Source organism: Halichoerus grypus, chromosome 4 (assembly GCF_964656455.1).
Source record: "Halichoerus grypus chromosome 4, mHalGry1.hap1.1, whole genome shotgun sequence".
NCBI lineage: Eukaryota > Metazoa > Chordata > Mammalia > Carnivora > Phocidae > Halichoerus > Halichoerus grypus.
In genome coordinates this window covers 43,048,035-43,060,901 of record NC_135715.1, presented here as the reverse complement: position 1 = coordinate 43,060,901, position 12,867 = coordinate 43,048,035, and the positions used below count along the sequence as shown (strand labels likewise).

Below are 12,867 nucleotides of genomic sequence, written 5' to 3'. Positions count from 1 at the left end.
GCATGCATATTTTTTATTTTTCTTGATTCAGTTTTCGTAGTTTGTGCATTCCTAGGAACTTGGCCATTTCATCTAGGTTATCTAATGCATTGTCATAGAGTTGTTCATAATATTCCTTATAAGACTATTTTTATTTCTCTAAGGTTGATATTAGTGTCTCCTCTTAAAAAAAAAAAAAAAACCTGATTTTTGTCATTTGAGGCTTCTCTCTTATTTGCTTAGTCATTCTAGCAAAGTCTGTTAAGTTTGTTGATCTGTTCAGAGAATCAACTTTTTAAAAAATTTCTTTATTGTTTTTCTGTTTCACCTTTTACTCATTTCTGGTCTAATCTTATTACCTCCTTTCCTCTGCTTGTTTTGGGTTTAGTTTGATTTTTTCCCCTAATTTCTAGGGTGGAAGCTTAAGTAGTTTTTCTTCTTTTTCTAATATAGCCATTTACAACTATAAATTTAAATATAGACAGTGCATTACCTTCATCCTATAGGATTTGGTATATTGGTTTTATGTTTTTATTAATTACAAAATATATTCTGATTTCCCTTGTGACTTCTATGGTAGTAAGGCTTTGAGTTATTTATTTAGGAATATGTTATTTAATTTTCATGTATTTTTAAATTTCTCAAATTTCTTTCCATTATTAATTTGTCATTTTATTCCATTGCATTCAGATAAATTTATATTATTTATTTCCGTTCCAGTGTATTGAGAATTGTTTTATGGCCTAGCATATGGTCTTTGCTGATAATCTGAAGTTAAGCAGAATATGTATTCTACTATTGTTGGAATCATCTATAGATTTCTCTTGGTTCTAACTGATGTGTAGTATTTTTTAGATGTTTTATTTTTTTGTTGATCTTCTTTCTAGTTGTTCTAATATGGTGAGTATTTACAGTCTCTAACTACTTTGCTGAATTATTTTTTTTCTCCCTTCAATTCTGTCATTTTTTGTTTCATGTATTTCTGGACTTTCTTGTTAGGTGAGTATACTTTTATAATTGTGATGTATTGCCCCTTTTGCCATTATAAGACAACCTTTTATGTTTCTAGTAGCAACTTTGTCTTAATGTATATTTTGTCTGATATTAATGGACCCCTCCAATTTTCTTTCCATTACTGTTTGAATGGTGTATTTTTTTCCATCCTTTTATTTTCAACTTTTTGTGTCTTTCAATATAAATCGTGTCTCCTATAAACACAATATGGTTGGTTCACATTTTTTATCCAATCTGCCACCCCTGCCTTTTGATTGAAGTGTTTAATCCATTATCTTTAATTACTGATAAAGGAAGATTTTATTTTGCTTTAATTTCCATATGTCTTATGTTTTGCTATTCCTCCAATCCCCTCTTATTACCTTCTTTTGTGTTATTTTCAAGTATAAATTTTAATTCTCTTTTCATTTCTTTTACAGTAGTTTACTTTAGAGACCTCTAGACTATTCTTTTTTGTTGTTTTTGAAGGTGGTTGCTTTTCAAGACTACTGTAAAGCTGAGGTAGGGGAGATGGGGATAGGCCAAGTTGAAATACCACAAAGCTAAATGTTCTTACTGAGATTCAGATGTTTTTCTTGAGGAAAACTCAACTCTGAGTTTGCAAGTCTGATTAATTTCTAGACTTCTGAAAAGTTTATTTTCACTTTTGCCAGTGTTCTCTTTGCTTTTATGAAGGAGAGGATTTTCAGAGGTTCTTACACGACACTTTGCTGATGAATTTCTACTAGTTTTTAAAATTTAATGTAATTTTTATTGATGTGTAATTGACATATAACATTATATTAGGTTCAGGTGTACAACATAATGATTCAATATTTGTATACATTGTGAAATGATCACCACAATAAATCTAGTTATCATCCATCACCATACATAGTTACAATGTTTTTTTTCTTATGATGAGGATGTTTAAGATTTACTCTCTTAGCAACTTTCAAATATGCAATACATCATTTTTTTTTTTTTAAAGCTTTTATTTATTTATTTGACAGAGAGAGACAGCGAGAGAGGGAACACAACCAAGGGGAGTGGGAGAGGGAGAAGCAGACTTCCCGCCGAGCAGGGAGCCCGATGTGGGGCTCGATCCCAGGACCCTGGGATCATGACCTGAGCTGAAGGCAGACGCTTAACGACTGAGCCACCCAGGCGCCCTTGCAATACATAATTGTTAATTATAGTTACCATACTAGACATTACATCCCATGACTATTTTATAACTGGTAGTTTGTACCTTTTGACCCCATTTACCAATTTAACAGACTCCCCAACTCCTCTCCCCCTTTCTGGCAACCACCAATCTGTTTTCTGTAACTATGAGCTTGTTTTTTTCTTTTCTTTTCTTTGTTTTGTTTTTTAGATTTCACATATAAGTAAGATTGTATGGTATTTGTCTTTCTCTATTTGACTCATTTTACTTAAAATAAATGCCCTCAGTGTCAATCCAAGTTGTCCCAAATGGCAAGATTTCATTACTTTTTATGGCTAAATAGTATTCCATTGTGTATCTATCTATCTATGTATCTATCTATCTATATGTGTATATATATATCACACCTTTGTCAATTCATCCATTAATGGATACTTAAGTTCTTTACATATCTTGGCTATTGTAAATAATGCTACAATGAATATGGAGGTGCATTTATCTTTTTGAATTAGTGTTTTCATTTTCTTTGGACAAATACCCAAAAGTAGAGTTACTGGATTATATGGTAGTTCTACTTTTAATTTTTTTTAAATTTTTTTATTATTATGTTAATCACCATACATTACATCATTAGTTTTAGATGTAGTGTTCCATGATTCATTGTTTGTGCATAACACCCAGTGCTCCATGCAGAACGTGCCCTCTTTAATGCCCATCACCAGGCTAACCCATCCTCCCACCCCCCTCCTCTCTAGAACCCTCAGTTTGTTTTTCAGAGTCCATAGTCTCCCATGGTTCATCTCCCCCTCCGATTGCCCCCCCCTTCATTCTTCCCCTCCTGCTATCTTCTTCTTCTTTTTTTTTTTCTTAACATATATTGCATTATTTGTTTCAGAGGTACAGATCTGAGATTCAACAGTCTTGCACAATTCACAGCACTTACCAGAGCACATACCCTCCCCAGTATCTATCACCCAGTCACCCCATCCTTCCCACCCCACCCCCCACTCCAGCAACCCTCAGTTTGTTTCCTGAGATTAAGAATTTCTCGTATCAGTGAGGTCATATGATACATGTCTTTCTCTGTTTGACTTATTTCGCTCAGCATAATACCCTCCAGTTCCATCCACATCGTTGAACCTCCATTACTGTTTTCCATGGTGGCTATACTGATTTACATTCCCGTCAACAGTGCACAAGGGTTTCCTTTTCCCCACAGCCTCACCAACACTTGTTGTTTCTTATATTTTTAATAATGCCATTCTAACAGGTGTGAGATGATATCTCATTATGGTTTTGATTTGTATTTCCCTGATGATAAGTGATGTTGAGCATCTTCTCATGTGCCTCTTGGTCAACTGTGTCTATCCAGATCCTCTGCCCATTTTTTAATCAGATCATTTGATTTTTTGCTATTGAGTTGTATAAGTTCTTTATCTATTTTAGATATTAACCCCTTATCAGATACATGATTTGCAAATATTTTCTCCCATTAGTTGATTGGTTCTTTCTTTTATTGATGTTTTCCTCTGCTGTGAAGAGCTTTTTAGTTTGTTGTAGTCCTACTGGTTTGTTTTTGCTTTTATTGCTTTTGCTTTTGGAGTCAGTTCCAAAAAAATCATCACCAAGCTCAGTGACAAAGAACCTACTGCCTATGTCTTCTTCTAGGAGTTTCATAGTTTCAGGTCTTACATTCAAGTCTTTAATGCATTTTTTTAAAGATTTTATTTATTTGACAGAGAGACAGCTAGAGAGGGAACACAAGCAGGGGGAGTGGGAGAGGGAGAAGCAGGCTTCCCGCTGAGCAGGGAGCCTGATGTGGGGATTGATCCCAGGACCCTGGGATCATGACCTGAGGTGAAGGCAGATGTTTAACCGATTGAGCCACCCAGGTGCCCCTTTAATGCATTTTGAGTTAACTTTTGTGTATTGTGTAAGATGTTAGTCCAATTTCATTCTTTTGCATGTGGCTGTCCAGTTTTCCCAATACCGTTTATTGAAGAGACTGTTCTTTCCCCATTGTATATTCTTGGCTCCTTTGTTATAAATTAATTGACCATATATGTGTGGGTGGATTTCTGGGTTCTCTATTCTGTTCTATTGAGCTGTGTCTGTTTTTATGCCAATACTATACTCTTTTGATTACTATAGTTTCTTAATGTAGTTGTAAATCAGGAAGTGTGATACCTCCAGCTTTGCTCTTCTTTCTCAATATTGCTTTGCTAGACTGCCAGCCCACATTGACTGAGCAGAATCTCTCCTTGCCTTAGGAGGCCTCTTCAACTGTTTTGGTTGTTTGTCTGTCTTGTCTTGTTTTGTTTTGTTTAAAGCTATACCATGGAAATTCACACCTATCTGCCTGTACCTTTACATAACAACTAACTTAGCTGACTTCTGAGTTAAGTATTTAACTCTTTGATGCTTCCCAGGCTGGTAAATGCCCCATTACTTCGCTACTTTCTTTCCCAGGTGCCTACACACACAGACACACAGACACACAGACACACACACACACACACACACCCTTGCACATGCACTTCCTTCATATACAGAGTAGCATTTCAAAGTTCCAAAATACATTGCTTTTAGTAAAGTCAAGGAAAAAGGAAAAAAAATCTTGTACGTAAATCATTTAAAAAAGTCACTTGCAATTAATTAAACTTAGCTATTTTTCAGGGTTTATTTATTGATTTATTTATATAAGTAAAGTATGTAGGTAGAGGCTCTGAAATGTGAGAAATCTTATGTGAACCAATTATGCCATTCTCTTACCAATAAACATCTTGTGCTTGCCGTAGACTTGAGAAAAAAAAAATGTCATCCCAAAAGACCTTCAAAGTAAAGCAAATCTGTACTTGCATCTCTTTGATATTTTTCTTATCTTTGGAGTATTTTATCCAGTATGCATCCTGATTATAATCTGAAGACTTCTTTGCCACTTCTGTTCATTATTACTATTACTGAATGTTTTTGAAATAAATTTATATTTAAAATATCATTGGATCAAAATTATGACAGAGTTATCAGAAATATAAATTAAATTTGATATTTTATACTAGGAATTGGCAGAATAAAAAAATTGAAGTTTGAAAGGAGAATAAAAATATTAAAAGAACATAAAATACCTAGAATAGTTAAAATAATACTATTATAACAAAATATTGGCATTTTGTTTTTTACCAAGAAACCATTGGAGAACAGAGATTTTATAGCAATTATAACTAGGATAGGATAAATGTGTTTGAAGCAGTCAATTAGAAGTGAGCATGATGGAACACATTATTATAGTGGAATACAAGGTTAGTTTGGAAATTAAGAAATTAAGATACAGCTACACAAAATTATAAAATTTAAATAAAAATTATTAAAAGTAAAAAAATTTGCTATGATATTTGGTAAACTGATAAATAAGTAGATATTGACAAAATAGAAACTCGCATTAAATTAATTAATCATAATTAATTTAGAATAAAATATTAAGTTGAAATGTAGGAAACAAATTAGTATTTAGTCAGACCATTTTAAAATCTAAATTTAATAATGTACTGGATACCATAATTAGACAAAAATTCTGTATATTTATTAAAACTATAAAAACTGTAAGATTCTCTTGAAAGTATAAATTTGTTTTCTTGAAGGTAACATATTTTCCCATGTGTCATGAGCAGTAACCGATACTGCACATTATTTACAAAGCATTAAACATTTCTGTTAAATTTTAAAATTAGTATGTGTGCTAAATCAATTGTATTGGCCATTTGCTAAAATGATCCTTTGGTGTATTGATTTCTAGCAAAATGGTTTCTGGCAAATGGGCTTTTAACACACTTGGCTAGATCAGAAGAGAAAGGAATGTTGGAAACATCTCACAGTTAATTTTTGTGTGGACACAGGGTGACTATTTCTTGAAGGGATTGAAAGCAATTCCATTCTGGAATAGAACTAAGTTTTCTTTCACCTTCTCTGGATATAAACTCATGAGATATATTAGCATAGCTACCTATACATGTATAGTACTGTCTTTGTTTATTTAAGAGTAAGGTAAAAGATGATTGAAGGAGAAAGTGGAAGGAAAGAGGAAAGTTAAGAAGTAGAAAGGGTGACTAATAGTCGAAAAACACGAGTTCTAAAGAAAAATAAATAAAATGGGGATTTACATTTGCTATTTAGTCTCCCTTTTTGGAGATTGCTACCTATCTTTTGATCAGCACACAACAACTTTGGTAGTGCTTGGCAAAAGAATAGTGCGATCGTTCTATTAGTTTCCTATACTCCCATGAGAAGGATAACTAGTTTATAAGGCGGTGTCAGAAAACTTATACATTAGGGCGCCTGGGTGGCCCAGTTGGTTAAGCGACTGCCTTCAGCTCAGGTCATGATCCTGGAGTCCCGGGATCGAGTCCCGCATCGGGCTCCCTGCTCGGCGGGGAGTCTGCTTCTCCCTCTGACCCTCCCCCCTCTCATGCTCTCTCTCTCTCATTCTCTCTCTCAAATAAATAAATAAAATCTTTAAAAAAAAAAAAAAAGAAAACTTATACATTAGATTTTTTATTCGGAAGCTAATAGAAACATGCAAACATATGTACACACACACAGAGCTAGAAGGGATAAACATTAAAATGTAGTCTATATAACCATCAGTATCAATAAAGACTTTCAGTAAAAGAGATTAAAAATATAATATCAAAGAAGTTAACTGCAAAAACCTTACAATTTTTAATTTGAATGGAACTCCTATGAAGTCCTAACATATTTTCTCTTAAAACTAGTATTTCCTACTTTGGTCAACAGAAAATGTTTATTTTTTTTATTTTTATTTTTTTTAAAGATTTTATTTATTTATTTGACAGAGAGAGACACAGCGAGAGAGGGAACACAAGCGGGGGAGTGGGAGAGGGAGAAGCAGGCTTCCCGCGGAGCAGGGAGCCCAATGCGGGGCTCGATCCCAGGACTCTGGGATCATGACCTGAGCCGAAGGCAGACGCTTAATGACTGAGCCACCCAGGCGCCCCCAGAAAATGTTTATTAAAATGACCAAATTCAGTCATCTGACATCTCTTTTAGTTGTCTGTTGATGTATTAAATAATTAGTGGTTTTAAACAATGAACATTAGGGGCTCCTGGGTGGCTCAGTCGGTTAAGCATCTGCCTTTGGCTCAGGTCATGATCCTGGGGTCCTGGGATGGAGCCCGGTATCAGGGTCCCTGCTGAGAGGGGAGTCTGCTCCCTCTCCTCCCGGCTCCTGCTCTCTCTCTTCCTATCTCTATCTCTCTCCCTCTCTCAAGTAAATTAAAAAAAAACAAAAACAATGAACATTAAATTGCTCACAATTGTGAGAGTCAGAAATTCAGAAAAGTGTCAGCAGAAATGCCTCATCTGTGTTCCCCATAGTGTTAGCTGAGCAACCTGGTAGAGGCCAGAGATCAGCTCACATGTCTGGTGGGTTGTCTGAGATGGCCAGGTCTCTTTGTTCGCATGGCCATTTTATATGTGGGGATCTTTGGCTGTTCCACATGGTGTCTGTCACCACGTGCAGTCTTATCCTCCAGGTGTGTTTCTTGCCAGGCAGATAGCCCAGACTTCTGGCATCGCAGAAGCAAACAATGGAAGCTGGAAGGCCTCTGCAGGTCTGTTTGGACATCACACAGAAGGGCATACACAGTAGAAGGAATTGTAGCCTCCACCTTTGGAAACTATCTACCAAAACAACCAAAAAACAATGAAAACTTCTAGCATCAAATGTGGGCCCAGTAGATGCATTTCCAACTGAAAAGAAGCAGGATTTTTTGGTTAATGGGCAAACATAGGTGCAGAAAATGCAGAAGACAAATTCGGAATATCTTAACACATCAGAAACCAAGGAAGTAAAGAGTATAAAGGAAGAAACAATCATACAGGATATGCCTCTTGATGTGTTGCTTTAGAAAGTACATAAACAATGTATAAAATATTCTTCCAAAAAAACTAAGTTTGAATCTGTTCAAATCTCTAATTATAACCATTAACTTAAATGAAATTCAAGAGTCAGAGGAACATATTAAGCACTAACATGATAATAACATGCTATTATCAGGCTAATTTGTGTTAGAAACTAAGCTTCACCTTCTCTTAGCTTTATAGCTTTGAGAAAATTACTTTGCAGGGACTTCAATCTCCTCTAATAAGATACTTTATGAATATACACTATATGCATATTAAATAATATAAATTATATAAAACAGCATAGCATAGCAATGCAGTCCAATAAAAATGAGTTTCAACTTTCCTTCTCCTCCTCCTGACATACCTGTTACTCCCAGTAGAGAATTTCTGTTGGAGTTGTCTGCAGTTCCTAGTAGAAATTGATCCCTGTGATAGCTTCTCATTAATAGCTTTTCAGTAAGCAGATACTTCTTCAATATAAATCCTCTTATGATATGAAATGAATTATTTAATCATGGTTTCAGCAAAATTCAAAGATTTCTCAGAAAACAGGAAAAACAACAATAACAACTGCTAGCAGCTTTTCCCACCCCACTGAACAACTTACCTACTTCTTTGCTTCTATGCTCTGTGTTCTTTCCTGGCACTTTAGACGGATTCTCATGCTGTTTAGCAAAGACCAACACTTCACTTGTAGAGCAGATCCCATGCCCTCTCACCTCCTTAGTGATACTGCTCTCTGCTCTCTCCTCCAAATCACTGTGTTTCCTTAGTTATCTAGTGAATTTTTCACCCACCAGTATACAAGTATCCCAATATTCAGTCTTCAACTAAAGCTCTCTTGACCTACTCTGGCCTCTTCAAGGTACCTTGAAACATTAATTATACTCTCAAACTCAGAGTCTTTGCACTTGCTGTTCCCTTTGCAGGAAGGTACTTCTCTAAGATATTTGCATGGCTTGCTCCCACACTTCGTCCTGATACTGAGTCATGTGTCAGTGTTCTGCTGTAATCTCCGATTACCACCTTGATTAAAATTGCAAGCCCAACTTTACTGCTCATTGACATTACATATATTTTTCCTCAGTTTTTTTCCTCTAAAGCTCATATTACTTTCTAACTTTCTATATCATAGATATAGAAAGTTATATATATAGATATAGAAAGTTATATGATATATATAGAAAGTTAGAAAGTAATATATAATATAATTTTCAAAATATATATTTAAATATATTTAATTTTAAATTATGTAATTTTATATATTTATATATATATATATGTATTTTAAAATTAAATATGCTTAAATATTTGTTTAATAAATATAACTTTAATAACTACAATATAAAATATATTTTGAATATAATTTTGAAATAAAAAGTTTTTACAGTCACTGTCTATTCATTAGAATGAAATATTCATGAAGACTGTAAATTTGTGTGTTTTGTTCACTGGCCCATCATCAATGACTAATATGTTCTCAATACATATTTATTAATGCAAGAGGCTAGCTTATAGAACTGAACATCAAAATCTGGTAATTGTGGCTACAGCTCTTTGTGACCCCATGATATGTGGTACATGTTGTGTTTAGCATCCACCTTTCATGTCAAAATTTAGATTTAGGTATTTAGGAAGAAATATCAAACTGCTTATATTTTTCTCTAATAAGATAGGTGCAAATGCACTTTTTTGCTCCTCACAATTATTCAAGATATAAATGAAAACTAACTTTGATAATGTCATCAAAGAGCTGTAGCTGACACAAAACCTGCATGTATTATACAACAATAAAGGGAAAGGAAATTAAATATGCCACTTTCAACTTCTATTTTTAACTTCTTCAGCACTGTGATATTTACAAACCTTACTTTTTAAAATATAATTATCTAAAATAAGTCAAAGGTGTCATAGCTATAAAACAGATGGGGGATGATGTTGAAACCTTGAAGCCTAATTTCATGAAATGCTAATTGATCCCAGAGGTTGATTATTGCTTTAGTATTTCAAGAACATTTCATTGAAATTTTCATAAATTTCCCTCTCTCCTCTCTCTCTCTCTCTATATATATATAAAACCTCTCTCTCTTTCTCTCTCTATAGAAAACCTCTCTCTCTATATATATATGCTTATATATATATATTTATAACCTCTCTCTCTCTGTCGCTCGCTCTGTATATATATATACATATAAAACCTATAAGCACATATAAAACCTATAAGCATTTAAAGACCTTTAAGGTATTTTGGTGTATACAAAATCACATATAAATATCCTAAAGAGACATTGTAAATTGTTGTTGAGTTACTGTTAGACATTTTCTTCAAATATAAATTAAAGTGTTTGCTATAATCACAGAGGGGCTGCTATTTACACATAATAATCTGGTTATTGTTGTTGACTAGTTGTTTCCATGTCAACTGCATTCAATAAAGGGGATTAGTAACCATATGGTTGATAGAGCCATCTGTGTACTCCAAGGACTAGCTATTGATGCAAATGGAAACTTGTTTTGTAAAAGGTTAAAATGACAGAAATATATAAATTATATAATGTATCAATGGGATTGTACAAAATTCATTTTCCCAATTGTTCATATTAAATTCTCTTGGTTATTATTGAATAATGCCATTTTATTCTAGGTAAAAAACACCAAAATATATTAAACAGACATTTTTTAAAAAAGGAAGGAAACAACAGATTAGTTTAATGGTTTAAGCAGTTTTACCAGAAATTACCTTACCATGAAATTCACTGGTACCCAAACCATTGCGTACATTCTAATTCTTCAGGGAGCTACATGCAATATTTTACAAGTTTGAGAATTTTTAAATATTAGCAGGAAAGAAACCACAATATATTTCAGTGATAAAACTTTAAATCTATCCTGAATCTCTTTCATTTAACCCATTGAGAATTGAGGCCACTTCTGTAAGCATGAATTTTTCTTTGTTCCAGGAAGATAAGTTTTTAAGTAAGTATCCTTTATGACAATTTGGGAAATTTTAAAAATCTAATTTATTGAATTAAATAGGTTGCACATCCAGGTAAATACTACTTTCTTAGGACAATAAATTCCTTACCCAGGCATCCAGTTTACTATCAACAACTTTTTATCACCAAGATTCACTTTTCTGTGACCACCAGCACTAAACATTGTATCACAGAACTTGCCTAAGCCCAACCAGATATCCATATTGGAAGATCCAACATAAATCTTTTGAGCATAGCTCCTCTTCCAAGCCTGTGATTATCAACCCTGACTTCTCTTTCTGAGACATTGTTAAATCTGTCAAGATAGTGTTCTCTCTACCTGAAGTATGCTTCATAAACAGATCTATTTGATCAGTGGGTATCATTTGGAGAAGTTTGCTGTCAGGAAGCCCAGAGGCCTCAAGTATATCCAATTGAAAGCCCCTCTTTGTTGAGGCTCAAAACCTTAGCTTAAAAGCAGCACATTCCTCTGAGACACTTTAGCCTCCTTCTTAGCGGTCCTTTCAATTGCAACAATGAGATAAACCTCACAGTGATTTGTGCTATAATTTCTCTTTGTTCTGCTCCCAAAATTTGAGCTTATGTTGATTGCTAAGAATTAAAAAAAAAACCTTTTTAGTGTTTCTTCAATTAACTGATCTTAGTTGGAAACTTACATTCTTAATGTTGTTATTAATAACACTATTCTTTGTCTCTCTCCTGTTCCCATCCATTTTGTTAGAGTGTCTTTAAGCAAATATTCACAGGGAAGAGAGCACACATAGTATGATAAGATCAAAAGGTCTCAGGGATTAGACACTTTATACTATGAACTTTGCCTTGGGTCACCTATCAATACCTTATAAAAATTTTCTTGAACCTGTCTTATAATATCTGTTAAAAGTATGGCACTAGGAAAATCTCTGCTCCAAATTTTCCTTTTCTAAGAATAACAGATTTATTGATGCCACTCCAGGAAATGATCTATCACTAGTTTGGGACCCCCAAATCACAAGATGCACAAGTGTTATATGTGACCAACTGTGGCCAAACTCTCGTGGCTTAGACCGACTTTAACTCAGTCTCAGTGTATTCACCCTTAGACTGACTGATATGATCCTATCTTACCCTGTGCTTCTTCCCATCTTATCTACGGAATGGCCTTCTCTAATGGCCAGTTAGAGATCAGTGCGAATGCATTATAGTTCATGTTAGGCACTTGTCTTTTTCAGAGTAGAGAAATATTGTCAAAGCTTTTTAGTGGTTAGACAAGATAAGGAGACATTTAGAGATTATTTAGAATAGTTAAATAATCTGAGGCTCTATAATAACTACCAATTCTTTAATATGTAAATTGGACCCTCAGATTAAACAAACAAACAAACAAAAACCCCCCAAAACCCTTGAACAGAAAAGTCAAAATGGAAAAACCCTGATGATGACTTTAGAGTCCATGAATTTCAGACACAAGATCTTTGGAAACCATCCCCAATTCTTTCCTGTGTAAACATATGGGACTCCCATGCAGTTTTTTAAAGTAATGAAAGGATGAATCCACTGGGAAGTTCAAGGATAAATTTACTCTTTTAATGTCTTTGTATAGCTTTGAAATAGTTCCTTAAGAAAATGTGATCCTAACTATCTCTTGACTTTTTAAAAAATAGACTAAATAAAGAAATATAAGATTTAGTTTGCAAACAGAAACTAATAAGAAATTATCCTGTTGTCAAGTCTCCAAATCTTTGCTGAACGTTTTGAAAGAGCCTTAGAACAAAAGTAGAATAATAGCATAAACTGATAACCCAGATAAAACAATTAAATTCTCCCACT

The 12,867-nt window shown here is 34.0% G+C and overlaps 1 long non-coding RNA gene across 1 annotated transcript in view; it reads right to left on the bottom strand.

Annotated features, from left to right (window-relative positions):
* LOC118552043 (uncharacterized) overlaps positions 1 to 8,747 on the bottom strand; it is a 66,658-nt gene extending 57,911 nt beyond the window's left edge. The window contains exon 1 of the long non-coding RNA XR_013446721.1: positions 8,670 to 8,747. This is a non-coding gene — a long non-coding RNA (uncharacterized LOC118552043). The remainder of the gene's footprint in view (positions 1 to 8,669) is intronic.
* Positions 8,748 to 12,867: the final 4,120 nt, after the last annotated feature.